General features: G+C 45.6%; 1 protein-coding gene and 1 non-coding gene across 2 annotated transcripts in view; both read right to left on the reverse strand.

Annotated features, from left to right (window-relative positions):
- Positions 1 to 27,264, reverse strand: part of LOC142743184 (uncharacterized) — a 116,028-nt gene that overhangs the window by 80,470 nt on the left and 8,294 nt on the right. The gene's annotated exons all lie outside the window — the stretch shown is intronic.
- On the reverse strand, positions 18,698 to 18,769 carry TRNAP-AGG (transfer RNA proline (anticodon AGG)). Its single transcript has one exon. It is a non-coding gene; the product is annotated as a tRNA-Pro (tRNA).

Genomic DNA, 27,264 nt, shown 5'->3' on the forward strand with positions numbered 1-27,264 from the left:
GACCTTGCTGTTCCCTGTTATCAGCCATTACCACATGATTACAATCCAATACTATAAAAGCGAGTCCAGACATTCGCTTTTATAATAAAGATGTTGTTATCTGGCAGTAGCAGGTAGTGCACTTTACAAGATAATCCTAGATGGGAAGGTATAGGGGAGCGATTACCCATAGCAACCAATCAGATTACTGATGGCCAGGAGGAAAGCAGCATTACTAGCTGCAGAGTCCACTTTTGCCCAACTCCAAGCTGATCAAATGCGTCATACTGCTGCTCGAGCTGCTGAAACTCTTCAGCAAACTCGGGCTTTCTCAGCAACAGATCAGACAGATGGCTCACAGAAGCGCAGAGACTCCTGCCCGAACCCAGGCCAGTCAGCAAGCTGATAGAGCACATCATTTTCAGCGTTCTATTGAGTGCATGACGCTGTTTTTAATTATGATCCAACCATAGTCTATGGCCAACTGGTAATAAAACTGCCAATGTTGTTAATCTACAGGCCCTGTCACAGTCTTATGAAGTTAAAATTGAAGTAAATCATGCTTAACTGCCGGGGTATATAGGGCTACTAGCAAAATCCCGTAAACCAAGAAAATACGAGGGCATGGACTAACCTCCTGGGCACCCTTGGAACAAATCCAATAAACACACAAGCAGACAGACCGACATGTTATACCCGAGCAGTGGCGGGTACTTTTTCAAATATATATAAAAATATATATATAAATTTCTGATGTCTGTTGCATGTTCTTAATGCACGGCCAAACGACTCGACCAATCTGCACCAAATTTGTCACATAAGTAAATCACGCGCTTCCGAAGGTTTTAGACCTGGTTTCAGCTGTTGTACCACTGCTTGCTGTGTTGAAGACAATAAAGCTAGCTGCGGCAGGTTTGAACCCTTATTCAACGTGTTGGAGTGAACTTTCTATGTGTGTCAACCATCTCACCCTGGAGATGGCGATCCTGTGAGCTAAGTTGTCCCCCAAGTTGTCAAAATATATATATATAAATTTCTGATGTCTGTTGCATGTTCTTTATGCACAGCCAAACGACTAGACCAATCCTGACCTTGCTGTTCCCTGTTATCAGCCATTACCACATGATTGGTAAAGTTGCCACAAAAATAAATAAAGAAATAATTTTTTATATATATATATATATATATATATATATATATAAAAATAAAAAATGAATCTCTGGTGTCTGTTGCATGTTCTTTATGCACGGCCAAACGACTGGACCAATCTGCACCAAATTTGGCACACGCTTCCGAAGGTTTTAGACCGGGTTTCAGCTCTCTAGGACCTACCCTTCTCGAAATATTCACAAAAGCATATTGGGCACCACTGGTGTGAAGGATTTGCCTGACACAGCTTCTGTGTCGACGCCCGTGGTTAATAAGCCTGCATCTGTTCCTAGGTCTGCTAGAGTGACTCGATCTGCTACCGCTCAGGCTGGTAGACTGAGGAGTGGGAGAGCCTATCGCAGCCTGGCCAGACGGTTCTAGCTCCCGCCCTTGGTCCACTCTTACCGTCTTTTGCTGCTTGTCCTTTGCCTGTGATTCTTCAGTTTCCTGGCTCTGCTGTTCCTGCTGTTACTATTGACCTCTGCTTCATATTGACCCTGGTGTGACTGACTATTCTCCTGCTCTGCATTTGTTACCATGTACACTCCTGGTTTGACTCGGCTCGTCTACTACTCTGTTGCTCACGGTGTTGCCGTGGGCAACTCCCCACATTCCTTTGCTTTTGTGTTCCCATAGTGAGCGTAGGGACTGTCGCCCAGTTGTACGCCGTTGCCTAGGACGGGCTACGCAAGTAGGCAGGGACTGAGTACGGGTAGATTAGGGCTCATCTGTCTGTCTCCCTATCCTGACATTGCATAATCACAGGCCCATATACCGCTTCTACCCCGGTCCCTGACACACTATGGACCCCCTTGAGGCCCTGGCTCAGCAAATGCAGGGTCTCTCCCTTCAGGTCCAAGACCTGTCTCAGAGGTGCAACCTGCGTGATGCTACCCAGGTAGTGCCCTCCACCCCACCTCTTGAACCCCACCTCAAGTTGCCTGACCAGTTCTCAGGGGACCGGAAGACTTTTTTCTCCTTTCGGGAAAGTTGTAGGCTCTATTTCCGTTTAAGGCCCCACTCCTCAGGTTCTGAGAGCCAGCGAGTGGGTATAATTAGGTCCCAGCTCCAAGACGAACCCCAGGAATGGGCCTTCTCCTTGGCCCCTGACGCCCCTGAACTCTCTTCTGTTGACCTTTTTTTTGGCTCTCGGACTCATCTATGACGAGACTGACAAGACTGCCTTTGCCGAGAGTCAGCTGGTGACCTTATGTCAGGGTAAGAGACCCGTTGAGGAGTACTGTTGTGACTTTAAGAAGTGGTGTGTAGCTTCTCAGTGGAATGACCTTGCCTTGAGGTGCGAGTTTCGATTGGGTCTGTCGAACGCTCTGAAAGACCTGTTAGTTAATTATCCCTCTTCTGACTCTCTAGATCAGGTTATGGCTTTAGCGGTATGTCTTGACCGACGTCTCAGGGAACGACGACTTGAACGTTTTTGTGCATTCTCCTCTGGCTTCCCTATGATGGCCCCCGAGGCTTCGTTGCTTCGTTCTTCCACGGAAAACTCGGATGAACCAATGCAACTCGGGGCCTCCGTGTCTCCCCAACAACGTAGAGAGTTCTGCAGGAAGAATGGTCTCTGCTTCTACTGTGGGGATGGCAAGCATCAAGTGAACGACTGTCCTAGACGTAAGAATAGGCAGCCGGAAAACTTCCGCGCTTAAGTGACCATCGGGGAGGTCGCTTGGGCGCACAGGTATTTCCCGTATACATGAAACCTAATAAGATCTTGCTTCCCTTTCAGGTCTCTTTTTACGGTAGCTCTGCCACCAGCAGTGCCTTTGTGGATTCAGGGTCTTCTGCTAATATTATGTCTGTGGAATTTGCTGTCTCTAGTCATGCCATTGATTGATTTGCCTAAACATGTCCCGGTAGTGGGCATCGACTCCACTCCACTTTTCTAATGGTTATTTTACACAGCATACCCCTGTTTTTGAACTCATTGTGGGCTCCATTCATTCGGAGCAGTGTTCGGTGTTGGTGATGCAGGGATTATCGTCCGATTTGGTTTTAGGCCTTCCTTGGTTGCAGGTGCATAATCCCACATTTAACTGGAATACCGGGGATCTTACTAAATGGGGTAATGAATGCATGACGTCCTGTTTTTCTATTAATTTTGTTTCTCTCGCTGAGGAGGTGAACACTCTACCTGAGTTTATTCAGGATTTCGCTGATGTTTTTTCTAAAAAAGCTTCCGAAGAGTTACCTCCTCATAGAGAGTATGATTGCGCTATCGTTTTGGTACCAGGAGCTAAGCTCCCTAAAGGTAGGATATTTAATCTCTCTTGTCCCGAACGTGAAGCCATGAGAGAATATATCCAGGAAAGCCTGGTCAAGGGTTACATTCGTCCCTCTACTTCTCCGGTAGGTGCTGGCTTCTTCTTCGTAGGAAAAAAGGGTGGTGGTCTTAGGCCGTGCATCGATTACCGAAACTTGAATAAGGTCACTGTAAGGAACCAATATCCCCTTCCTCTGATTCCTGATCTCTTCAATCAGGTTCAGGGGGCCCAGTGGTTCTCTAAGTTTGATCTTCGGGGGGCTTACAACCTTATCCGAATCAGAGAAGGGGATGAGTGGAAGACTGCGTTTAACACGCCCGAAGGTCATTTCGAATACCTCGTCGTGCCCTTTGGTTGTGTAATGCTCCTGCGGTCTTCCAGAATTTCATAAATGAGATTTTAAGAAACTACCTGGGGGTATTTCTTGTAGTGTACCGTGATGATATACTTGTGTTTTCCAAGGACTGGTCCTCCCACATTGAGCATGTCAGGAAGGTGCTCCAGGCCCTTCGGGAAAACAAACTCTTTGCTAAAACCGAAAAGTGTGTGTTTGGGGTGCAGGAGATACCATTTTTGGGTCAAATCCTCACTCCTAACGAATTCCGCATGGACCCTGCCAAGGTTCAAGCTGTGGCTGAATGGGTCCAACCTGCCTCCCTGAAGGCTTTACAGTGCTTCCTGGGGTTTGCTAATTAGTATAGGAGATTTATTGCTAACTTCTCGGTCATCGCTAAGCCTCTTACGGACCTTACTCGCAAGCGTGGCGATCTCCTCCACTGGCCTCCGGAGGCGGTCCTTAAGAGGTGTTTTATTTCTGTTCCAGTACTGATTCAGCCTAACCAGATGGAGCCATTCGTCGTGGAGGTTGACACCTCCGAGGTGGGAGTGGGTGCTGTCTTGTCCCAGGGTACCAGGTCCCTCACCCATCTCCGTCCCTGTGCCTACTTCTCCAGGAAGTTCTCCCCCACCGAGAGTAACTACGACGTTGGCAACCGCAAACTCTTAGCCATTAAATGGGCATTTGAAGAGAGGCGCCACTTCCTTGAGTAGGCTAGGCACCTGGTAACGGTCCTTACCGACCACAAGAATCTGTTTTTTCTAGAATCTGCCCAGAGATTAAACTTGAGACAAGCTCGGTGGGCATTGTTTTTTACTAGATTCAAATTTGTGGTCACCTATAGGGCTGGGTCTAAAAATGTTAAAGCTGATACGCTGTCGCGTAGCTTCATGGTCAGCCCTCTTCCGGAGGAGGATCCTGCTTGTGTTTTGCCCCCAGGTATAATCATATCCTTTATTGATTCTGACTTAGTCTCCGAAATTGCTGCTGATCAAGGTTCAGCTCCCGAGAACCTTCCTGAGAACAAGCTGTTTGTTCCCCTGCATTTCCGGTTAAGGGTACTCAGGGAGAATTATGACTCTGCACTATCTGGCCATCCAGGCATCCTGGGTACCAAGCACCTTATTTCTAGAACCTATTGGTGGCCTGGGTTGCCTAAAGATGTTAGGGCCTACGTCGCCGCTTGTGAAATTTGTGCTAGGTCCAAGATTCCAAGGTCCCGACCAGCGGGCTTACTATGTTCTTTGCCCATTCCCCAGAGACCTTGGACCCATATCTACATAGATTTTATCACCCATCTGCCTCCATCTCAAGGCACGACGGTGGTGTGGGTTGTTGTAGACCGCTTCAGTAAGATGTGCCACTTTGTGCCCCTCTAGAAACTACCCAATGCCAAGACGTTAGCTACCTTGTTTGTTGAACACATCCTGCGTCTCCATGGGGTTCCTGTCAATATTGTTTCTGACAGAGGGGTACAGTTTGTTTCATTGTTTTGGAGGGCTTTCTGTAAGAAGTTTTAGATTGATCTGTCCTTCTCCTCGTCCTTCCATCCTGAAACTAATGGCCAAATCGAGAGGACTAATCAGTCTCTAGAACAATATTTAAGGTGTTTTATCTCTGACTGCCAAGATGATTGATTCTCCTTCATTCCCCTCGCCGAATTTTCCCTCAATAACCGGGTCAGTAACTCGTCAGGGGTCTCCCCCTTTTTACTGTAATTTTGGATTTAATCCACGGTTCTCCGTTTCACCTGGTGGTTCCAACAATCCCGAGGTAGATGTCATTCATCGGGAACTGTGCACAGTCTGGGCCCAGGTTCAGAAGAACCTTGAGGCGTCCCAGAGCATACAAAAGACAGGCAGATAAAAGACGTTCTGCTAACCCCTTGTTTGTGGTCGGGGATCGGGTATGGCTGTCTTAAAAAAACTTGCGCCTTACAGTTTCGTCCCAAAAAATGTGCTCCCCGGTATATAGGGCCCCACAAGGTCATTGAAGTCATTAACCCTGTCTCCTTCTGGCTGGAGATACCCCCGTATTTTCAAATACACAACGTGTTCCATGCCTCCCTCCTGAAACGCTGCTCTCCGGCCTTGGCTACATCGAGGAAACCTCCGGTCCCTGTTCTTACCCCTGAAGGGGTAGAATTCGAGGTAGCCAAGATTGTGGACAGCAGGATGGTCCAAGGCTCCCTCCAGTACCTGGTCCATTGAAGAGGATACGGGCCTGAGGAGAGGACTTGGCTACACGCCCGGGATGTTCATTCCGGGTTAATACTCAGGAAGTTCCATCTTCGGTTCCCCAACAAGCCAGGTCCACCTAGGAAGGGTCCAGTTGCCCCTCATAAAAGGGGGGGGGGTGCTGTGAAGGATTTGCCTTACACAGCTTCTGTGTCGACGCCCGTGGTTAATCAGCCTGCATCAGTTCCTAGGTCTGCTAGAGTGACTTGATCTGCTACCACTCAGACTGGTAGGCTGAGGAGTGGGAGAGCCTATCGCAGCCTGGTCAGACGGTTCTAGCTCCCGCCCTTGGTCCACTCTTACCGTCTTTTGCTGCTTGTCCTTTGCCTGTGATTCTTCCGTTTCCTGGCTCTGCTGTTCCTGCTGTTACTATTGACCTCTGCTTCATATTGACCCTGGTGTGACTGACTATTCCCCTGCTCTGCATTTGTTACCACGTACACTCCTGGTTTGACTCGGCTCGTCCACTACTCTGTTGCTCACGGTGTTGCCGTGGGCAACTCCCCACATTCCTTTGCTTTTGTGTTCCCTTGTCTTGTTTGTCTGTCGTGCACATAGTGAGCGTAGGGACCGTCGCCCAGTTGTACGCCGTCGCCTAGGACGGGCTGTGCGAGTAGGCAGGGACTGAGTGGCGGGTAGATTAGGGCTCACCTGTCTGTCTCCCTATCCTGACATTACAACTGGCTTCCACATCAAGGACCTTCCTCCATATCACATCAGATAACCTGTATTAGCCAATAGAAGGTTGCAGGTCTTTTTTTCATAGCCTCAATCACATACACACAGTTTTAGACCAGGTTTCCATAACAAACAAGACATTATTTTTTTTACTCGACATGTTACTCGCCGTAAACGAACTGTACCTATACTGGATTTCAGCATTCTCATCAATTGAAGCCTTTTCATACCAGTCATGCCTCCAAAAAGAAACCCTGCACTTAGATGAAAGTCTCCTGTGGCTGTCACGGCGTGGGGTGTGGACCCACTGAGCCATACCGCGTAGTGGAATAGTAGCTGGCCAAACCGGTATATATGCAAAGTCTATAGTTCAGAAAGGGTACCAAAGGCAATGTAGACAGTAGTGGTAGTTTCAGGCAAGATGAGGTTTCGGCAGTAGACAGAAACCCGGCGGGGTGCGATACAGTAGATGCAGCGGAGGGCACAACATGACTCCACTAGAAGGCACGGTAGCACGGGATACAGGGTACAGGCGTCAGGAACGGGAAACACTGGAACTGGACAAACTAAGGGTAACACAACAACGCTCAGGCAATGATCGAGAGGGCAGAGCCCCTTTTATAGTCCAGAGGCATTCAGGGCTAATTGCAGCTATTCTGCAAATGTGCGCGTACTGGCTCTTTAAGGCCATGCGTGCGCTCCCTGTGGGAGACAGTGTCCAGACCAGGAAGTGAGTGCTGGCATCTTCCAGGAGGGAGATGATGAGGGAACTCGCTCGTCCATGGCCGTGGCCGTCAAAGGGTAAGTCAGGACGACGGTCCGCGGCCATAGACGTGGCAAAGCGCATGGCTGATGCCCGAGCTGTGAAATTTCCAAACAGAACCAAGCCTGTGGATTTCAGCATGCTCATAAATTGAACCCCTTTCAGACCAGTCATGCCTCCAAAAAGGAACCATGCACTTGGACTTTATTGGATATGTTGGCTTCATATCAGTAGTAAATGTTTTTAACCACACACAAACAACAAACAAATAGACCAGTGTAAATTATATGTACCCCATTAATCGATACAACCTGACATGCCAAAAAAAAGTGAAAAAATTAAAACATTATGACTCTTGGAACGAAATGATGTAAAATGACGGCCCAGCAGTTTTTTGCAAAATGATGACTCAGGTGGATCCTGCAGATGCAGCGGATATGATGATGTTTTGGGGCCTTGTGATGCTGCTAGTGAAGTAGCAAAAGATCAGGCAATACCGGAGCATGGATATTTTGTGCAATACCTTGATTAACCGCTTAGCCGAATACCATAGTACAAAAAGCTATCCGTATCATACAGATGGCATTTTATAATCTTACATGCTATCTCCGATGTGTGGGCCAGATAGGAACATTCCTTCAGTTTATAGAGGCCATTATCTAGGCCCTAATATTTGAGAACTAGGACGGAGGGGGCCCAAGCACAGCGGCCCCAAAACGTCATCATCTCTGCTGAAAGCCGTCCATGGTAACACTTTCCCAGCCAATTTCCCCAAACTGCAATCATTGGAAGGACTCCACAAAGGTGCAGAGTGAGTTCCAAAAGGGTGACAACTGCCCTGAAAAACCTGGCCTGTAGATTTCTTTAAAGTGTATCACACATTAATGGATAATTAATTTTATTATTTATTTACCCTATTATTATACAACCTTATTATGCGCTGAAATACTCCGCAAAGCTTACATAGGCCCAGTTTTAGTGGAAATACCTGATTTCCACTTTTACTCAAAACAGTTTGTTCAGAGAGGACCATTGCTATCAGTAAACTTATTCCAGTTCAACTTAAGATTAATATGTTCTTATCAAACTTTTTTATTGTCTTTCTTTGCACTGAAAAATCTGTTAGATATTTTATTTTGTTAATGGAAAAAGCCAAATCTCACTATATAGTCAGGACAAGTATTTTTAAGAAAAGACTGACTCGTATACAGGCGTGGTCCAAGGTTAGTGGGCAATTGTACAGCTTCATTTTCTCCTACAATATAATACTCAGTAAAAGCTGAAGATTGGGAGTCATTATTAATATTCAATGACTCTTCCAAGGAAACGATGCAGAAATCTTTATTTTATGAACACACATAGCAGTATAATAAGTCTGCCCAAAAGACATAATAATCCAGATATGTTTTAAGGTATCCATTATTCCTTCTTCTGTCTTTGTGTAGACAGCAACTTTTTAACAGGCATTTCACCATTTTAATATAAATGTAATGCCTGAAGACAAACATTGGTATTGAAATAATTTGTATTGCTAATTGCCATGCCTTCCAGCTTCAGCAATGAAAAAAGCCACTGCCAAAATGGCCCTGGTATTCCTCTGAGCCCCGCTGTACCTATTTTGCCCACAATATTCCTCTCACGTTGAAAATGAGCACCATAAGGGAACTTGAACAATGTTTCTTTGCCAGTTTTCTTGCCCCTGGGTTCCTCTTTAGGAGTTGTTGCTCTTGGTCCTGATGCCGTCCACTGCCAGGATGTAGTGTGCCACACAACGTCCAGACGCTGCCAGAGTTAGGACCATGGGTGGGGTGGCACAAACAGAAGAGGAGCTTGGGAGTGAGGAGGAGGCTAAATATATTAGTGTTTGGTCTGAGGTTATCTCTGGAGTCATCTCTAGAGTCTGGTCTGTGGTAATCTCTGGGGTCTGGTCTGGGCTCATAACTGTGGTTGGGTCTCTATGGCCTGGTCTGGGGTACGTATTTACACAGGTGTCTGATTTAATTTGGGGAATCTGGTCTGGGCTCTGCATTAATTAATGGATTTGGTGTCTGAATTTATTTATGTGGCTACAGAAGCTGGGGATGACTGCAGAAGCAGGGGGGGGGGGGATATCTGGGCAACAATTCAGCGATGATTGGCAAGTGTAAATATATGCATTTTTGCAAATACTTTCTTTTTTCAACTTTTCAGCGCTAGGGAAAAAAACATCCCTGTCCCCCTAGTTGTATTATTTGTCTCTCCTATGGTTATGACCACCACTGTGGTCGAGCTGCGGTAGCAGCACTTGCGCAGATCTGCCTGTAAATTTCCCTGTTTCTGGTCAGATTGTCGGGAGCACGCATTGCATGCAAATGTGCAGTAGCTCACAGTCCGGCTACCTTTCTACTCTGTAATAAAAGAGAATAGGACAGCTTCTGGGCATGGGTAGTAGCCCTGGAGCTGTCCTGTTCTGCACGTTAGAAACCCGCTGTGCCAGCAACCATTTTTATTGTTGCTGCCTGCACTTTAGCTACTGACCCTGCTGCTGGTCTTATCTATTCTGATGGGATTAGATGTGCAGACAGCGCTACTGATGACAGTGTGGCAACACATACACTCCGGGTCTTGCTGCAACTACAAGCAGGTATAGTAATGATATTCCATCCGCTCGGGGAAAAAGAATCTAAGTGGCTTGGGCCAATCTAGGCGGAAGCTGAGCAGCATTCTTTGTTGGTTTCCCAGCTTGATCCTGGGCTGTCATGTAGAGCCCTTATCAGGGCTCTTCTAGGGCTATCCTCTATTTATATACTTATTTTTTATATACTTTTATACACTTGGTGAGGGCAACGAGGGACATTGTGGAAACAGGGCTTACTATAGGAGGGTTTGGGAAGTTGGACGGATCTGCTATTCACAATGCTGCTAGTAATTGCATACAGTAGCATTGTGAACGCGCACCGAGAACGTGGCTTGTCGCGTGATGCCCACAAAGCGAGAGAAACAGGGGAACAAGGTGTGACACAGACATATAAAACAGTGTTAAAATAATTGATTTAATGCATGCAATACTTTTTAGACGAGTTAACTAACAGTATTGTGAAGAAAATTTGGAGATGGTGAAAACCCTTTAAGAGAAGTCTTTATGGCGGTCTGGGCCAAATGGATAAGAAAGGAAAAGACGTCACCTGTGATTCACGGGATTAATATAGGATCTTTAACCTCTCCTGACATGTCTTTTAAAGTAAATTCTAGTATTCTTCATTAGCCATTCTAGAGCATCTTTGCTTAGAACTCTGTGTTGTTATGTTCCTCTGTTATTCCTCTTGGAAATGTATGAAGAAAGCCTGGCCTACCTGGAGACATTTTGTAGTGCAACTAATACATTTTAACAATACAGCTACATCTGCAGTACAAAGCTTGCAATCCTGTGGACTGTAGCTGGCATTCGATAGTTAAAATCAATTAACAGTGCAATGCAGAGTTATACCTTGAAGTGCTTCAGAATTGTTGTTTCATGGGTAATATAAGTATTTCCTGATGGACCTCCTGGCAATCAGGAGGAGCATGAATGGAGTGGGGGTCTATCATGCGCCCATTGTTCCATTCGCTGTCTATGAGGATGACGTAAACAGCCGAGTGTTGTACTTGGCTGTTTCCGTCAACTCCATAGATTTCGAATGGAGCCGCAGCACGTGTGCTGAACAGCCACTCCTTTCAATGCCCCCCTCACTGCGGCCGAGCAGGAACAGGGTTTTCACAGGGGCGTAGCTGCGGGGGGGGGGCAGGCATGGCCCGGGCGCAACTAGGTGGTAGGAATGGGGGATGCCGCAGAGCAGCTGATAGTTACTGAATGCCGAAGCCCTTTATGTCGAACACCTGCAGCAGCGATCAGCATTAGGAGTTCATGCGGCGGCGTTCTGACTGGGGTCGGTGATTGCCCGGGAGTGGACCAGTCCAGTCACCTGACCTCACGTCAGTGACATGAGGTCAGATGATTCAGATCAGGCGACTGGACTGGTCCACTCCTGGGCTGTCACCGACCCTAGTCAGAAGGAACTCTGCCGCTGCCTGCGCCGTATGACCTTCTCGGCTCCTCCGGTGTGTCACGTCAGGCAGAGTGGTAGTGGTATTTACAAGGGGGGCAGCGGGCTGTGCGTGGCTTTTTTTTACAAGGGGGGCTGTGTGGCGCTATCTACAAGCGGGGCTGTGTGGCGCTATTTACAAGGGGGGCTGTGTGTGACGCTATGTACAAGGGGGCTGTGTGGCACTGTTTACAAAGGGGGGCAGTGTGGCGCTGTTTACAAAGGGGGGGGGCAGTGTGCCGCTGTTTACAAGAAGGGGGGCTGTGGCGCTGTTTACAAAGGGGGGCAGTGTGGCACTATCTACAAGGGGGCTGTGTGTGGCGCTATTTACAGGGGGGGGGCTGTGTTTCGCTATCTACAACGGGGGTCTGTGTGGCGTTATCTACAAGGGGGGCTGTGTGGGGCATTATCTACAGGGGCCTATGTGTGGTAATATCTACAGGGTGCTGTGTGGTGTTATATACAGGGAGCTGTGTGTGGCCTCTTTAATTTATTGTCATGGTAACTCCCTTATAGAACTATATCGCTTGTAAAATTTAGAAATGCCTTTGTGCTCGAGTTACACTAGAAATATTGTGAAAAAAAATTACACCTCTTATTGGTAGAGAAAGCAAACATGGCAAGGGGGAAGGAAAAGTCGGGAAATAATTTGGGGGGAGGGCGCCAATCTGAATCTTTGCCCCAGGTGCAGGAGAACCTGGCTTCGCCTCTTTGTTTTGGGACCCCCGTTTTCACTATAGGTGGGAGTTCCAGCGATCAGAAAATTATCACCTATCCTGTGAATAGGTGATCATTTATGATTTTGAGAATACACCTGTAAGGGTATGTTCACACGGCTTATTTTCGGAAGTTTTTTGGGCCGTAAATGGCTGAAAAATCTGAGGCAGAACGCCTCCAAACATCTGCACATTAATTTCAAAGGGAAAACTGCGTTCTGTTCCGACAGGCCGTTTTTTTACGTGCCCATTTTTCAAAACGGCAGCATAAAAAAAGGCAGCGAAAAAGAAGTCACTGTCACTTCTTCAGCTGTTTTTGGAGCCGTTTTTCCATAGACTCTATAGAAAAACAGCTTAAAAAACCGCTGTAAAAAACGCAGCGAAAAACGCGAGTGGCTTAAAAAAAAGTCTGAAAATCAGGAGCTGTTTTCCCTTGAAAACAGCTCCGTATTTTCAGACGTTTTTTATTTTGTGTGTGCACATACCCTTACTCATGTAGTACTTCCAACCCCACTCAGGCTACTGAAATATATATATGCTTGGTTAACTGTGAATGTAAGCATATTTTATAATAAAAATAACACATTATATTTAGCAGTGATATTTGTGATGATAGTGTCCTGAAAAAGGAAGTAGTAGTTAGATGTTGGTGGTGGCCGATTACACACTCTACGCATACTCAGAAATGCCAGCACTTCCAGTTTAGGTTGCCAGAGAGGGGAAGATGGTGGCCAGGACACAGCACTTTCATTGATGCACTTCAATGACTCATGATCCATGAGAACAACAAATACTTTAATAATAGACTTATATAGTATATAATAAATATATTATATCTATAATGAAAAAGATTATTCCCTTGCACTTGCATGAAACACTCACAATACTTTTTCCGCCCACACAAATCTCTATTTCATGACCACTAGACCATGTTGGCAGCGTCTTCATCTTTTTTCTTGTATCATGAATATATATACAGCACCATCACTAGCAAACAAAATCTTTTTTAATTACCCTTTTGTTTACATGGCAACGTATAAGCTGTCTTTATCATTTTTCAATTCATAAATTGAGTCTCCGCTTATTAAAAAAATCCCCAGAATCTCCTGGAGAACCATCACTGTTCTGAAAATAGATCCCTGCACAGTCAGAATTTTGCCTTGCAACACACTCATTCAAATAGAGTCAAATTATATTTTTTAATCACTCCACTTTTTCTCTTTTAAATCTTATAGTAACATATTTTTTCATTATTTTTAAAGTGCTTTTGATGATTTATAATAAAAGGTATTTAAGAAGGAGTAATAAAGGAGGACATGCATTTTTCATTCTGCTCCTGGTGTTTGTTCCTGTCTGCTAATGTCATACTGCAATCACCACATGCCTGAAATATCTATATGCCCTATTACAGCATATGGATGTGTAAGCGACTTGACCTTAGGTAGCGAAACAATAGATACGACACAGCTTCTGGTTTAACTGTTTACTGCAACAAATAGAAAAGGACCTTTTCCTTCTGCGGAGCAGACAGTACTACTGAGGTTGAGGACGTCAAACCGCAGAGAGGTTGCTCCTAACCCCCACGTCACCAAGCTTTGGTATCGGCACGCCTCTGACAGTCACGGTGGAGGCTATCCACTATTGCCAGCATAACCCAAGGTAAGAGTTAAGGTATGTTCACACGCACTGTTTTCAGACGTAATTTGGGCGTATTACGCCTCGAATTTCGCCTGAAAAAACGTCTCCATTACGCCTACAAACATCTGCCCATTACTTTCAATGGGTTTTACAATGTTCTGTTCCCACGAGGTGTAATTTTACGCGTCGCTGTCAAAGACGGTACGTAAAAAGACGCCCGCGTCAAAGAAGTACATGTCACTTCTTGGGACGTTTTTGGAGCCGTTTTTGATTGACTCCATTGAAAAACAGCTCCAATAACGTCCATAAAATACGTAGTTACAAAAACGTCTGAAAATCAGGAGCTTTTTTCAGGCGGAAACAGCTCCGTAATTTCAGACGTATTTTGCTACTGCGTGTGAACATACCCTAACACTCTCGGCCACGGGTTGCGTCACGGGGGTCAGAAAATCGAACGGCCTTCAGGCACTCGCCACGTGTTCTTGCGGAGCTATCCGCTACCTTTAATGGCAACCCCCTCTCTCTCCCTGAGTCGGCGTCCAAGCTACGCAGCACGCCTAGGACGCGACTGAAAAGCCACAGGGGACAGATGCAGTTTGTTCAAAGTCCTGGTGCTAGTCCGATACTAACTTCTCTCACCCTGCTTTTTCTGCTGTCTGCTCCTAACTCTAAACACTTGATATAGTTAACAGTCCAAAACAATCTTCTGAAAACTTCTCACTTCAGATAACATACTTCTCATAAATCAGCGCGGGGACGCTGGCACGTGGCAGTTACTAACAGGCAGGTTGGGAAGTTAGAGAATGCGTCTCAGGCTGTGTTTGTCTTGTGGGTATGAGTGCAGGCGCTGGAAATTCCGGCCTGCAGTATGGGATCCATAATCCCTGTTCCTGCAGTGGCACGAGGTGACAATGGGGGAAAGTCAGTACCTGTACCCCTCTGGTCTGTCTCCTCGGCTGGTGCTGTCTGCTGGGCCTAGTGCTGCTTCCAAGTGTAGCTCATTGCGGTCTCCGGTCCCTCGGCCCTAGACCTTGACTCTCTCTCTCTCTGTGCTGCCGTCTCCTCTCTAGCCTGTCTTCCTTCCTCAGCGTTCCTCTAGCAGCCACACGCTGATCTCAGCTTCTCCGTCCGCCTCGCTCTCCACTTCCAGCTATCTCCCCTGTCACTTCCAGTTCCTCCTCTCCCCTTCTCCTTCTCCTTCTCTGCCGGAGACTTCATGGCCCGGCCTGCGCAAACGCGTCATGACACCCAGCGTCTAACCGCCGCTGTCATGACAATGGCAGCGTTCTTTCGCTCGGGAGCTGAACTCCCGAGCTACGGGTGACTTCCCGTGTCAATGCGCTGTACTTTTACAGCAATCACAACAGGGGTGTTGACCACCCTTATAGATGTAATAGAGTCCCACTGTTTAGAACCCCTCAATTAGCCAGAGGAGAGAGCCATTGCTAAGAGATGGAGGACCCTGCTTATCCATACATTACACATATGGCCTATTACTTTCAATGGGTGCAATGCCGCTCCATTCAAAGTCTATGGGGCTGAGGGGTAACAGCCAAGTGCAGTGCCTTGTTCATAGCTACCAACATTTGACATTTTTTTTCAGGGACACCCAGGGTGTGGTGTCTTTGGTCGGTGGGTCTTATGGGGGTGTGGCTTATCTGGTTGGTGCGGATAGTGGGAATGGCTTTCTTTCCAGAATTTCTGCATTCAAATAAACGAACACAAATGTCTGCACTAGTCTGGCTGACAACTACAATGGTGGCCGGTATCTCTCTGGTTATCTGGTTGTTCACAGGCAGGCTAGGTGATATGTGCTGACCACTATTGGTAGTGTAAAAACAAGCGTAAATAGTGCGCCTTGCAGATGGTACTCCGTAGTGCTCCCTGTAGATATTGCCACACAGCCCCCTGTAGATGGTGCTCCACACTGCCCCCAGTAAATATTGCACACACTGTTCCCTGTAGATATTGCCACACAGCCCCCTTGTAGAAGGTGCTCCACACTGCCCACAGTAGATATTACCACACACTGCTCCCTGTAGATACTGCCACACACTGCTCTTTGTAGATATTGCCACACAGCCCCCCTGTAGAAGGTGCTCCACACTGTTCCCTGTTGATATTGCCATACAGCCCCCCTGTAGATGGTGCTCCACACTGCTCCCTGTAAATTAGGGGTGGGGTACCTTTTTTCTGACAAGGGCCATTTGGATATTTATAACATCTTTCGTGCGCCATACAAAATTATCAACGTCAAAATTAGCCTGCTATATTTGGTCAAACATTTAATTAACTCACCCCTAATGTGATGGCTGGAGCTGCTTCTATTTGGTGAGGTGTGTGATGTTATCCGGTATTGATGATGTTACTACTGCGTCGGTCAGTCTGGAGCACAGTGGACTGTTTGCAATGGTAAGTTTTGAAAAGAAGTGCATGCAGAAGTGAGTTCTTCCGACTTACTTACTTACTTACTTAAAGGGGTTTTCCCATCAGGGACATTTATGACATATCCGCTGGATATCTTCAGAAAAAGCGTGGTGAACAGAAGCACACGTCTCCCAAGTTTGAATCAATAAGCTCTTTTATTGGTCAAACATATAGTAAAAAATGGCAACGTTTCGACCCGTGACAAGTGGAGGGTCTTTCTCAAGCCCCTCCACTTGTCACGGGTCGAAACGTTGGCATTTTTTACTGGATGTTTGACCAATAAAATAACTTATTGATTGAAACTTGGGAGACGTGTGCTGCTGTTCACCACACTTTTTCTGAAGATTACATTACGTCAGACTGGGTTTGTCTGATTTTACAGCGTGACACCGCTCCTGATAACGGGATTTGTGCTGCTTCAAATATTGCATTTTTTGGATTATATCCACTGGATATGTCATAAATGTCAGATAGATGCGGGTCCCACCACTGGGATCCGCATCTATCTCTAGAAGGGGGCCCCCTAAACCCAGTTCTACCCTTCTGTGTTCCGGCTGATTTCCGACCATTAAGAAGAAAACAGCGTAGCTCGATGAGCTGCGCAGTTTCCGTAACTCCCATAGTGGTGAATGGTAGTTACAGAAGCAGCGTACCATGCAAGTTACGCTGTTTCCATAATTACTATTCAGTCCTATGGGACATGCGGAAACAGCGTAGCTCAGCAAGCTATGCTGTTTTCTTCTTCATGGTCGGAAATCACAAGCTTCAGCCACAACACACAAAGGTAGAATGGGGTTTAGATGGCCCCGTTCTATAGATAGGTGCGGGTCTCAGAGGTGGGACCCACAACGATCTGACATTTATGAAATATCCTGTGGATATATCATAATTGTCCTTGATAAGAAAAAACCCTTTAAGTCACCTGACCTCGCTTCGAGTGAGTAGGGCGGGTGGACGGAGCCAAGGAGGGAATGACACGGTGGTCAGAGTGAGGTGGGGGAGTGCTGTGATGGAACTGGACCAATCCAGTCACCTGCCACAAACTGCTCCCTGTAGATATTGCCACACAGCCCCCTGTAGATGGTGCTCCACACTGCCCCAGTAGATATTGCCACACACTGCTCCCTGTAGATATTGCCACACAGCCTCCCTGTAGTTTGTGCTACACATTGCTCCCAGTAGATATTGCCACACACTGCTCCCTGTAGATAGTGGCACATGGCCCCCTGTAGATAGTGCCGCAGTGCCCTCTATAGATGTTGCCACACATCCCTTTTTTAGATAGTGCCACAGTGCCCTCTGTAGATAATACCACAGTGCCCACTGTAGATACCAAAGTGCCCTCTGTAGATAGTGCCACACAGCCCCCCTGTAGATAGCGCCACACAGCCCCTGGTAGATAGTGCCACACAGACCCCCTGTACATACAGCCACGCAGCCCCCTTTAGATGACGCCACAAAGCCCCCTGTAGATGAGGCCACACAGACCTCCTGTAGATGCCACACAGCCCCTGTAGATGATGCCACACAGCCCCTGTAGATGATGCCACACAGCCCCTTGTAGATGAAGCCACACACACCCCTTTAGATAGTGCCACACACCTCCCTGTAGATAGTGCCACATACTCCCCCTGTAGATAGTGCCACAGACTCCCTCCCTGTAGATAGCATCACCCCCCCTCTCTGTTGATAGAGCCATTGTGGCTCCCTCTAGGAGGGAAATCCCCAGCCAGAGCGTTGCCATCGCTCTGGTCGGGGATTCCTCTACTGGAGGAGCCCCTGAAGTCACTGTCCATATAGGGACAGTGATGCCAAGGGCTCCTCCAGTAGCAGAATCCCTGGCCAGAGCATCGGCAATCCTCTGGCCGGGGATTCTGCTGCAGGAGGTGCCCCTGATTTTACTGCCTCGATTTTTCTACTTTTTCTTTTAATGCTTTTTAAGAGGTCGTCCCATCAGGATACCTGTTTTCTACTGTTTTCCCAAATGTTGTATTATTGAAATCAATGTCCGAGTGGTCTTAGGCGTCATGCACACGACCGTAGCCATGTGCACGGCCGTGATTTCCGGGTCGGCCGGCCACGGAGTGACAGCCGCGAGCCGCCCGCAAATCGCGGGCTCTGCACATAGCCGCGGCCATTATTTTCAATAAAGCTTGCCTGTTCTTTCTGCGGTCCGGGCTCCGGGGCCATGCACGGACCGTGAAAACCACGGTCGTGTGCATGGCCCCATAGGAATGAATGAATGGATTTTCGGGGGAATTGCGGCCACAAAAACAGGTTCGTGTGCATGGGGCCTTAGTCAAGGCTCTCTGCTCTAACTAAAAGAGGGTAGGGGTTGTCCTGATATACAATTTCTCAACAACTCATTCTAAATAATTCAGAATGGATAAATTGTATAAATGTCTAAAAGGCTCATTGAAATTACAAAAAGATGGGCTCGTCCGGGATTTGAACCCGGGACCTCTCGCACCCTAAGCGAGAATCATACCCCTAGACCAACGAGCCAGCTGTTAGCATCTCTTTCCAGATGGAGATAGTACTGCCACATCAGCACTGAGGTAGAGGTTATATCATATTACATTCATACTTGTCTGGAGGAAAACTTCTTTAACTATTCAGACCCTGAAGATATTTACTTTCCCATGGAGAATCACTGTTTAAACTTCTCTGGAAAACTGAAGCGGCAAAGAATTTTCAGCTAAACATCTGGTTACCAATTTAAAGGAGTCACAACAAGAAAGATGTAGTATTACATGCCAGTCATTCAAATGTCTCTAGCTAATTGTCAATTGTTCCCAAGTTTCGGAACCACCCATATATGACATCCGTATATGCCTTAATAATGACAACCATGGACATCTCTGTGTTTAAATAAAAAGAAAAGTTGTTTGGCCCTGTGATATAAAAGAGAAAAAAAATACAAAGTGATTATAAGTAAATGATGAATTTGACATGACAAAGGCTTGAAAAAGAAATTGTATTGAAATATTTCTAAAAGCTATTGTTTTAGCCTCAGAGAAAAGTCACATTTGGTTAAAATTTATTTAATACAGACAACTTATAAAAAGCTGTAAAACACTTTGTCTGGCAGTAAGGGCTCTTTTACACCGGTCAATTATCGGGCAAACGAGCATTCACAGAACACTTGTTCCCGATAATTTCCCTGTGTAAACAGGTGCAACGATCAGCCGATGACCGAGCAATCGTATTAAATGCCAAAAATATTATCCTTGTCGACAGTACATCTCCCTGTGTAAAGAGAGAGATGTGTTGCTGACATGATAGAAATGTATGGGGATGAGCGATCGGAGTAACAAGTGCTCGTCCCCATACATAGCTCCTTGTGAAAGGAGCAAACGAGCGCCGATCAACTAGCTGTCTGGTTGATCGGCGCTCGGTTACACGGCCCACGTCGGGCCGTATAAGAGTACCTTTAAGCTCTGTTCACAACATGGTGGGGAATTATTAGGACTTGCGTTTCATGCGCCAGTCTTAATAGTAAACAAACTAGAGTAAAATGCAACACCTCTTAATAAATTTGTCATATCTTCAGCTGTCCTTTCGCCACGGATTGAAATCTACGACAGCCATGGGTTTAAATTTCTGTTAAAATTTAATCTAGCTTCTATAGTAAATGTGTCGGACCACAGGTGGCCCTGTCCAAACCGCTAACTGTGCCCATTTTAAGTTTAATTTTTTTTTTTACTTTTGAGCCATTTGTTGTTAAATTCCCCCATAGTCTTCCAGTGATCTATCAATATTTATTCTATTTATATTCCGATTTATGGTATGTATGTGTGTCCTTTTCGTATAAGTTTGACAGGTTTAAATCTAAATAACTTTTTTTTTTTTTAAGACTGCTATTCCTTTTCTCGGCCAGGGTAATAATAAGTTGGTGTGGTTTTAAGAGCATGGCTTCACACAAACTTAGATCTGGTAATTATTTCATGTTTGTGAATACTGTTTAAAATGAGTGTCCGGTCAGGCAGTAACTCTACATATGATGCCAGTGCTAAATAGCTATCTTCAGCCCTGACATCCTAGCCTTAATCTTGATCCTGGCAGTAGTCATGGCGACTAATATCGCCGAAACTCTCAGACTACTGCTGCCCCACAGTGGCATTATGTAGAGAGTTTGAATTAAAAACTATCCCTATATTGAGCTGACGCCTGTAATTTGATGTCAGTTTAGTGTAACTGAATGGAGTGGGCACAGCTGGTGACGTCCCTCATCATCATTTGTTCACCTACTTGAAGTCACCAGTAGCGGAGCAATGGGTGAAGTGAGAAGTGGTGAGGACTGATTTTATTAAATTTTTTATTCAAATAAAACTAGAAAATAATAATTACTGAGTGGAACACTGAGGTTATACAAGTCACAGCAAAACTTATATATAAATGCATGGTGGAGGAGAACAGCAGGGCTCACCTATCCTACAGCTGATGAGAGGGTTGGTAACAGGGGCAGGCTGTGCAGGAAAGCAGTCTCCAGGTTTCCTCAGCTTAGGTTGGCTGTGCTGGCAATGGGCTTCAGGCTGGACTGTGGTGGTTATCTCTTCTCTCCTGTGTAATGATGCCAGCTGTACCTTGCAGAGGGAGGGAAGGGGAGGGGCTACAGGAGGAGGCTGGTGAGGAAAAGGAGACTTTGCAGGGGCTGAGTGACAGCGGATTGACGCTGCAGAAGTTCTAGAGAAGAAGTCCGATCCACGCAATCAACTGCACTCCACATAAGTTGCTGACACTGACCACTGACTGACTTTCTGATATGTTCCCTTCCTATCCTGACTACAAACACTCATGTATTTACAGCCACATTTAGAAATAGTTCACACATCGCAGGTTTAACAGTTGCTGATGCATTGTGTTTTTTTTTGTTTTTATTTTAAGCCAAAATCATTCTGAAGCCAATCAGTTTTGGCTGATAAGGACTGCACACAAAAAGTACATCAAAATGACCTTATAAACCCACCCTACAGGGTAACCCCAATTTAAAATAACACTATGTATTATGAACTACATATAGTATATATATATATATATAGTGTATAGTGTTTCTATATGAGTTCTCTACTTGTTCATTGGCTGGGTCCTCTTAGGCTAACTTGCCACACACTGTAATAAAATACACTGCGGAACCAGCCTGAAATTTCACACCAAAATCATGTACTGCGATAGTTGGAGGTTTATCAGTGTAGCAGAGGCGAATTTAGTAGACAATACCCAGAGTGAAGCATTGTGGAGGCAGCATTATGCTTTGGGGCTGTTTTTCTGCAGCTGAAACTGGGGCTTTAGTCAAGGTGGAGGGAATTATGAACAGTTCCAAATATCAGCCAATATTGGCGTAAAACCTGCAGGCCTCTGCTAAAAAGCTGAAGATGAAGAAGAATGTCACCTTTCAGCATGACAACGACCCAAAGCATAGCTCCAAATCAACAAAAGAATGGCTTCACCAGAAGAAGATCAAAGTTTATGAATGCCCCAGCCAGAGCCCAGGCCTGAATCCCATTGAAAATCTGAAGAGGACTGTACACAGGAGATGCCCTCGCAATCTGACAGATTTGGAGCGTTTTTGCAAGGAAGAGTGGGTAACAATTGCCAAGTCAAGATGTGCCATGCTGAGAGACTTCTACCCAAAAAGACTGAATGCTGTCATAAAGTCAAAGGGTAATTCAACAAAGTATTAGTTTAAGGCCTTATTCACACGAACGTGTCCATTTTGCGTGCGTAAAAAATGCAGCGTTTTTCCTGCATTGCGGTTCCATGTGACATCCGTGTACAGTTAGTGCCTGTGTTTTTTCCGCGCGTATGTCACGCGTTCTTTACGTCCGCAAAATAAACTGAAGGAAGTGGTTTTCTTTTCCTCATCATTTCTTTAGCAACTGTTGCGTGAATCACGGACAGCACACGGATGTGCGTCTGTGTGCTGTCCGTGATTTTCACGCACCCATTGACTTAAATGGACGTGTGATGTGCAAAAAATGCACAAGTATAGGACATGCAGTGAGTTTCACGCAGCGGACACACGCTGCGTGAAAAACACTGAATGTCTGAATGGCCCCATTGAATTGCATAGGTCCGTGTGACGTCCGTTGTTTTAACGTGCGTAACATGGATGTTAAATACGCTCGTGTGAATAAGGCCTAAGGGTGTGCATATTTATACAACCACATTATTTTTGTTTTTTATTTTTATTTTTCCACCCTAAAAGATTATAATGGAATTGTACAGATTAAAAGTGACATTAAAGGTGAAAAAAGTTCTGAAATTATTCATCTCGTAATGATTTTGTAACATGACAAAAACTGACATTTTAACAGAGGTGTATAGACTTTAAATCCACTGTAAATACTCTAGGCAGCCGATTGTGCAAGTTTTTTTTTTACTAGGGAGCGGGGGTCCAAAGATGAAATTCTAAAAGCCTTTTCACAGATTCATCTAGTCTCAGCCAATTCCCACAAGTTCAGTTTTTTTTTTTTAAAGTATGTATTTTTATTTTCCAACAATTACAGACAAATAAACAAATATTCAAAAATTCAACAGCATGTCCCATGGCAATAACATCTCTGAACACTGATATCAATATGTTGCAGAAAATATATCCTACAAGTCATATAAATTATTACAAAGGATCCTCGTTAGAGCAATACGAGAGATTTTACCCCCAAAAAAAAGAAAAAAAAAAGAGTATCAATGTTCATAGGACATGTAACACATAAAGGAAACCATAAAAAAAGGGGAAGGGAAGGATAGAATAGGGAGGGGGGGGGGGGAGAGGATGGACACGTGTATCTCCCAGCAGTACCACAATTCCACACTGATGTTTAAGGATTCATAACCTGATTGGTGTCACACCAGACAACTGATGCTCCAGGTACCAAGTGGAGGAGCCAAAACATGCAATCAGCTTTTGCTTAATGTGAAGTGGTAAGAGAGGTATAAAATTCTCCCACAGCTAAAAAAAAATCCCTCAGTTTTGTGCTCTTTCCGAAGGGAGGTTTCCACCCAATCCATTCGGAAAAGGTAAGATAGTTTTTCCAGGAAGATACGATGTGTGGTGGGGGGGTGTTAGTTATCCAAACCTGGAGAATCGCCTTCCTAGCAGCCACAGAGACATAGTATAACAGTTTTTTGTGATGGTTCGGGATATAGAGCATGGAAGGTGGCAGGATCCCAAAGAGACCCCACGATTGGATTGAGGGGCATTGTATGAACAGGGTATTTGACACAAAACATTGAATCATACGCCAAAACTCAACAATAGTTGGGCATGACCAGAGGCACTGTAACAGGTCTGCATGCGGTGATCCACACTTTAAACACGAATGGTCAGAGGAGTTACCCATGAGAAAGCCCCTGTAAGGGGACACGTAAGCCCTATGTGCTATTTTAAAAGACATCTCCCAGTACATGGCTGATGGGAGGTTTTTAGCGGCTGTGGTTACAGATGACAGGATATCGTCATGAGTGATGTGTTCTAAGTGGTCAACCCAGTAAGATACACCTGATCGTGATTTAGTGTAGTCCAGTGGTTGTCTTAAAACATTATAGTATGTAGTGATTAGTCTCTTTCGGCATTGGTGAGATGGAGTTAAGTGACAGAAGAAGTCATCCCAGTCTTGATCTTGTAAATGTCTAATGACCTTATGAGCATAGCTACAGGCCTGCATGTAGTAAAAGGGGTGTCGGGCCAAAAAATCAAATTGAATACGTAGTTTATTAAATGAATAGGGACGGCGAGTGAGCGTGTTAATTATCTGACTAATACATGTCAACCCCCTCCGAGCCCATCCACGAAAGACCACATGGGGATTGGCGTTTTGGAAGTCAGAGTTATGGGTCCAGGGAAGGAGTAGGGAGAATCTAGGGTTTAATCCTAAATGTTGTCTGACCTTGGTCCATGTCTTCCAGGCGGACATGACTAGAGGGTTAGCCCGTTGATCAGGCGTTAGAGCCGAGTAGGGAGTGTGTAAAAGTAATGTTAAGGAAATGGGTCTGGAAAATTGTAGATCTAATGTCGAATCAGTAAAGCAGGAGCTGCTGGTAATCCAATTTCCAATCACTCGCAGTTGAGCTGCCATGTTGTATAAATGAATCTAGGGAAAGTTAATCCCACCATGTTCACAGCGTTGTTGCAGTATACATAGACTCACTCTTGGTCTCCTCTGGTTCCATATGAACCCTCGGAAAAGAGCATTCAGCCACCTAACGTCCACTGGTCTCAAGTATATAGACAAAGACTGTAGTAAGTATAACAATTTAGGGAAGACAACCATTTTCAATAGATTGGCCCTACCCAAAAATGATAAAGTAAAGTGCCTCCAAGCCACGAGTTGGGATTCCAAACATGCTACATAGGAAGTCAGATTTTGTTGATACAAACGCGATGGTTGTCTCGTGATGCGCACCCCCAAATAGGGAATGTAGTCAGAGTTCCATTTAAATGCATGTTTCGAAGACCAGAGTGGCCTGGAGGGACCCTTGAGAATTAGGGCTTCTGATTTTTGTATATTAATTTTAAAACCTGACAAGGCGCCATAAAGTGAGATATCCTGGAGGATTGGTTGTAGCATAGAGGCAGGGTTGGATATGAACAGCAAAATATCATCTGCAAATGCCAATAGTTTAATTTGAGAGCCTCCAATTTGGATACCCTGAAAACATGCTAGGGACTGAAGGTGACGGAGAAGGGGATCTAGGGAAAGGTTAAAAAGTAATGGTGAGAGAGGGCACCCCTGAAAATAGGGATAGGAGGCGAGTTAAGCCCATTAACGGTAAGGGATGTGACAGAGCAGGACTGTGCGCATGAGAGAAATGTTAGAAAACGATCCCCGAAGTCCCGGGACTGTAACACCGCTGTGAGAAATGGCCATGAAACTGAGTCAAACGCCTTTTCCGCGTCAAATCCCAACAACATGGTCACTGGGGAGGAGGGGTCCAGGGCAGACACCGTGGCTGCTACAGCCTGGCGAATACCTTTAGTGGAATGTCTATTCCTCAAGAAACCTAACTGGGTTGGGGCAATGATCGGCCCTAGCATGGTTTGGAGGCAGTCAGCCAAGATCTTTGTTAGGAGCTTATAGTCTTGGTTTAAAAGGGAGATCGGGCGGTAAGAGGAAAGGAGAGTTAGGTCCCTATCAGGTTTGGGAAGTAATATGGTCCTGAACTCAGGGAAGTCAGGCACGTCGATCTCCCCACTAAAGATGGCTTGCAAGGTCCTCGTCAATGTCGGTATAATATCAGGCAATAGTTTGTAATATTCCGCCGATAGACCGTCAGGACCCGGCGCTTTATTATTGGGTAAGTTAGAAATTGCTAAAGCAACCTCTGCCTCCGTGATATCAGTATTTAACATTGTTCTATTCTCTTCAGTCAGTTTGGGCAGATGAAGCTTGGATAAAAATGATTTAGTTTCCTCCTGATCATATGTCGTTGTTCGATAGAAATCCGTAAAATAATTCACGAACTCCCGTCGGATAAGATCAGAGTCCAGAATCTCAGAGCGAGACATGGGATCCACTAATCTCACAATGTTGTGATTCGAGCGCTTAGGCCTGTGAATCTTTGCCAGCAGAGAGCCGATACGGTTACCCCATCTAAAATATCTGTTGTTGGTCATATCCACGCCCCATCTAGCCTGACCCTGTAGGTAGGTCTCCAATAGAGACTTAGTTGCTAGATATGCTGTTTTAGCCTGAGGAGTACAGGTATCCACCGGTAATTTATGAGCCTTGATAATGTCTGTATTTAAGGAGTGAAATTTCTTATGATATTCCCGTCGTTTAAAATTAACATAAGAAATAATGTGTCCTCTCATAACCGCCTTAGATGTGGACCAAAAAAGAGCCGTATCATCTAGGTGGGCAATATTGTCAACTACATAATGAGACCAGTGGACAGTCAGGTACTTGCGGAAATCCTCAGAGGTCAACAGATAGGAAGGGAACCGCCAATTACGACTATAGGACGTTGGAGTGCCCGTGGTAAATTCCATGCATACTGGAGCGTGATCTGATATACATATGGGCGTCAGGTCTACTGAAGTGAGTGATGGAAAAAGGGAATCCGGCACAAGAAAATAATCAATGCGAGAGTGAGTGTTGTGGACATGCGAAAAATATGTGTATTCTCGAGAGGTGGTGTGGGTTACACGCCAGGGATCACACAATGATAGGTGTTCCATGAGTGTAAGGAACACCGAGGCCCCCGCGCGGTCCTGTGTGGTCGGCTTGGACCGGTCAATGTCTGAGTTCAAGGTGAGGTTAAAGTCGCCTCCCAAAATCAAAGTGTATGTTTGTCTCTGTAATAGGAAAGTGAAAAGAAAGGAGTAAAAGGTACACGGGTGCGTATATGTTAACCAGGCTATATCTGTGCGTGTTGATAGTAGCGTCAATAGACAGGAAATGTCCCCCCGGGTCTGAGTATGTATCATGAACAGTCAGGTCCAAAGATTTATGAAAGAGAGTCGCCACCCCCCTAGATTTAGAAGTGTAAGAGGCCGTGTAACAGTCACCCAACCACGTGGCCTTCAGTGAACCCCCATTGCCCTATCGCCAGTGTGTCTCCTGTAAGAAGATGAAATGGGGTCTCAGTCCCTTTAAGTGAGTTACGACCTTTTTACGCTTGACCACAGTGTTTAAGCCGGCAACATTCCAGCTGACCATTCGTAGTGTGGAAGGCAGGTGTGTCTATAGTGCTATAGAGGGTACTCATCCTATCCCAGTAGGGGCGATCTTAGAGTGGAGATGCGAAGTGGTAAAAAGTCGGGGTCCACTGTCCCAGCAAGCAGTAGATCCCACGGTGTAGTGACCTAGGAGGATAACACGTGTCCAGGGAAGGAGGGGGTAGGAAAAAACCTGAGTTAAGAAAAAAACATAGGTAAATAAGATGAACATTATGTGCACCACATAACAAAAATCAGCAATGCAAGGCATAGTGAAAAAAAAAACAATAGCAGCATTACAGTGCAAATACGCAACATGCGGAAAGGCACTGAAAAATAT

Source organism: Rhinoderma darwinii, chromosome 2 (genome assembly GCF_050947455.1).
Source record: "Rhinoderma darwinii isolate aRhiDar2 chromosome 2, aRhiDar2.hap1, whole genome shotgun sequence".
Taxonomy (NCBI): domain Eukaryota; kingdom Metazoa; phylum Chordata; class Amphibia; order Anura; family Rhinodermatidae; genus Rhinoderma; species Rhinoderma darwinii.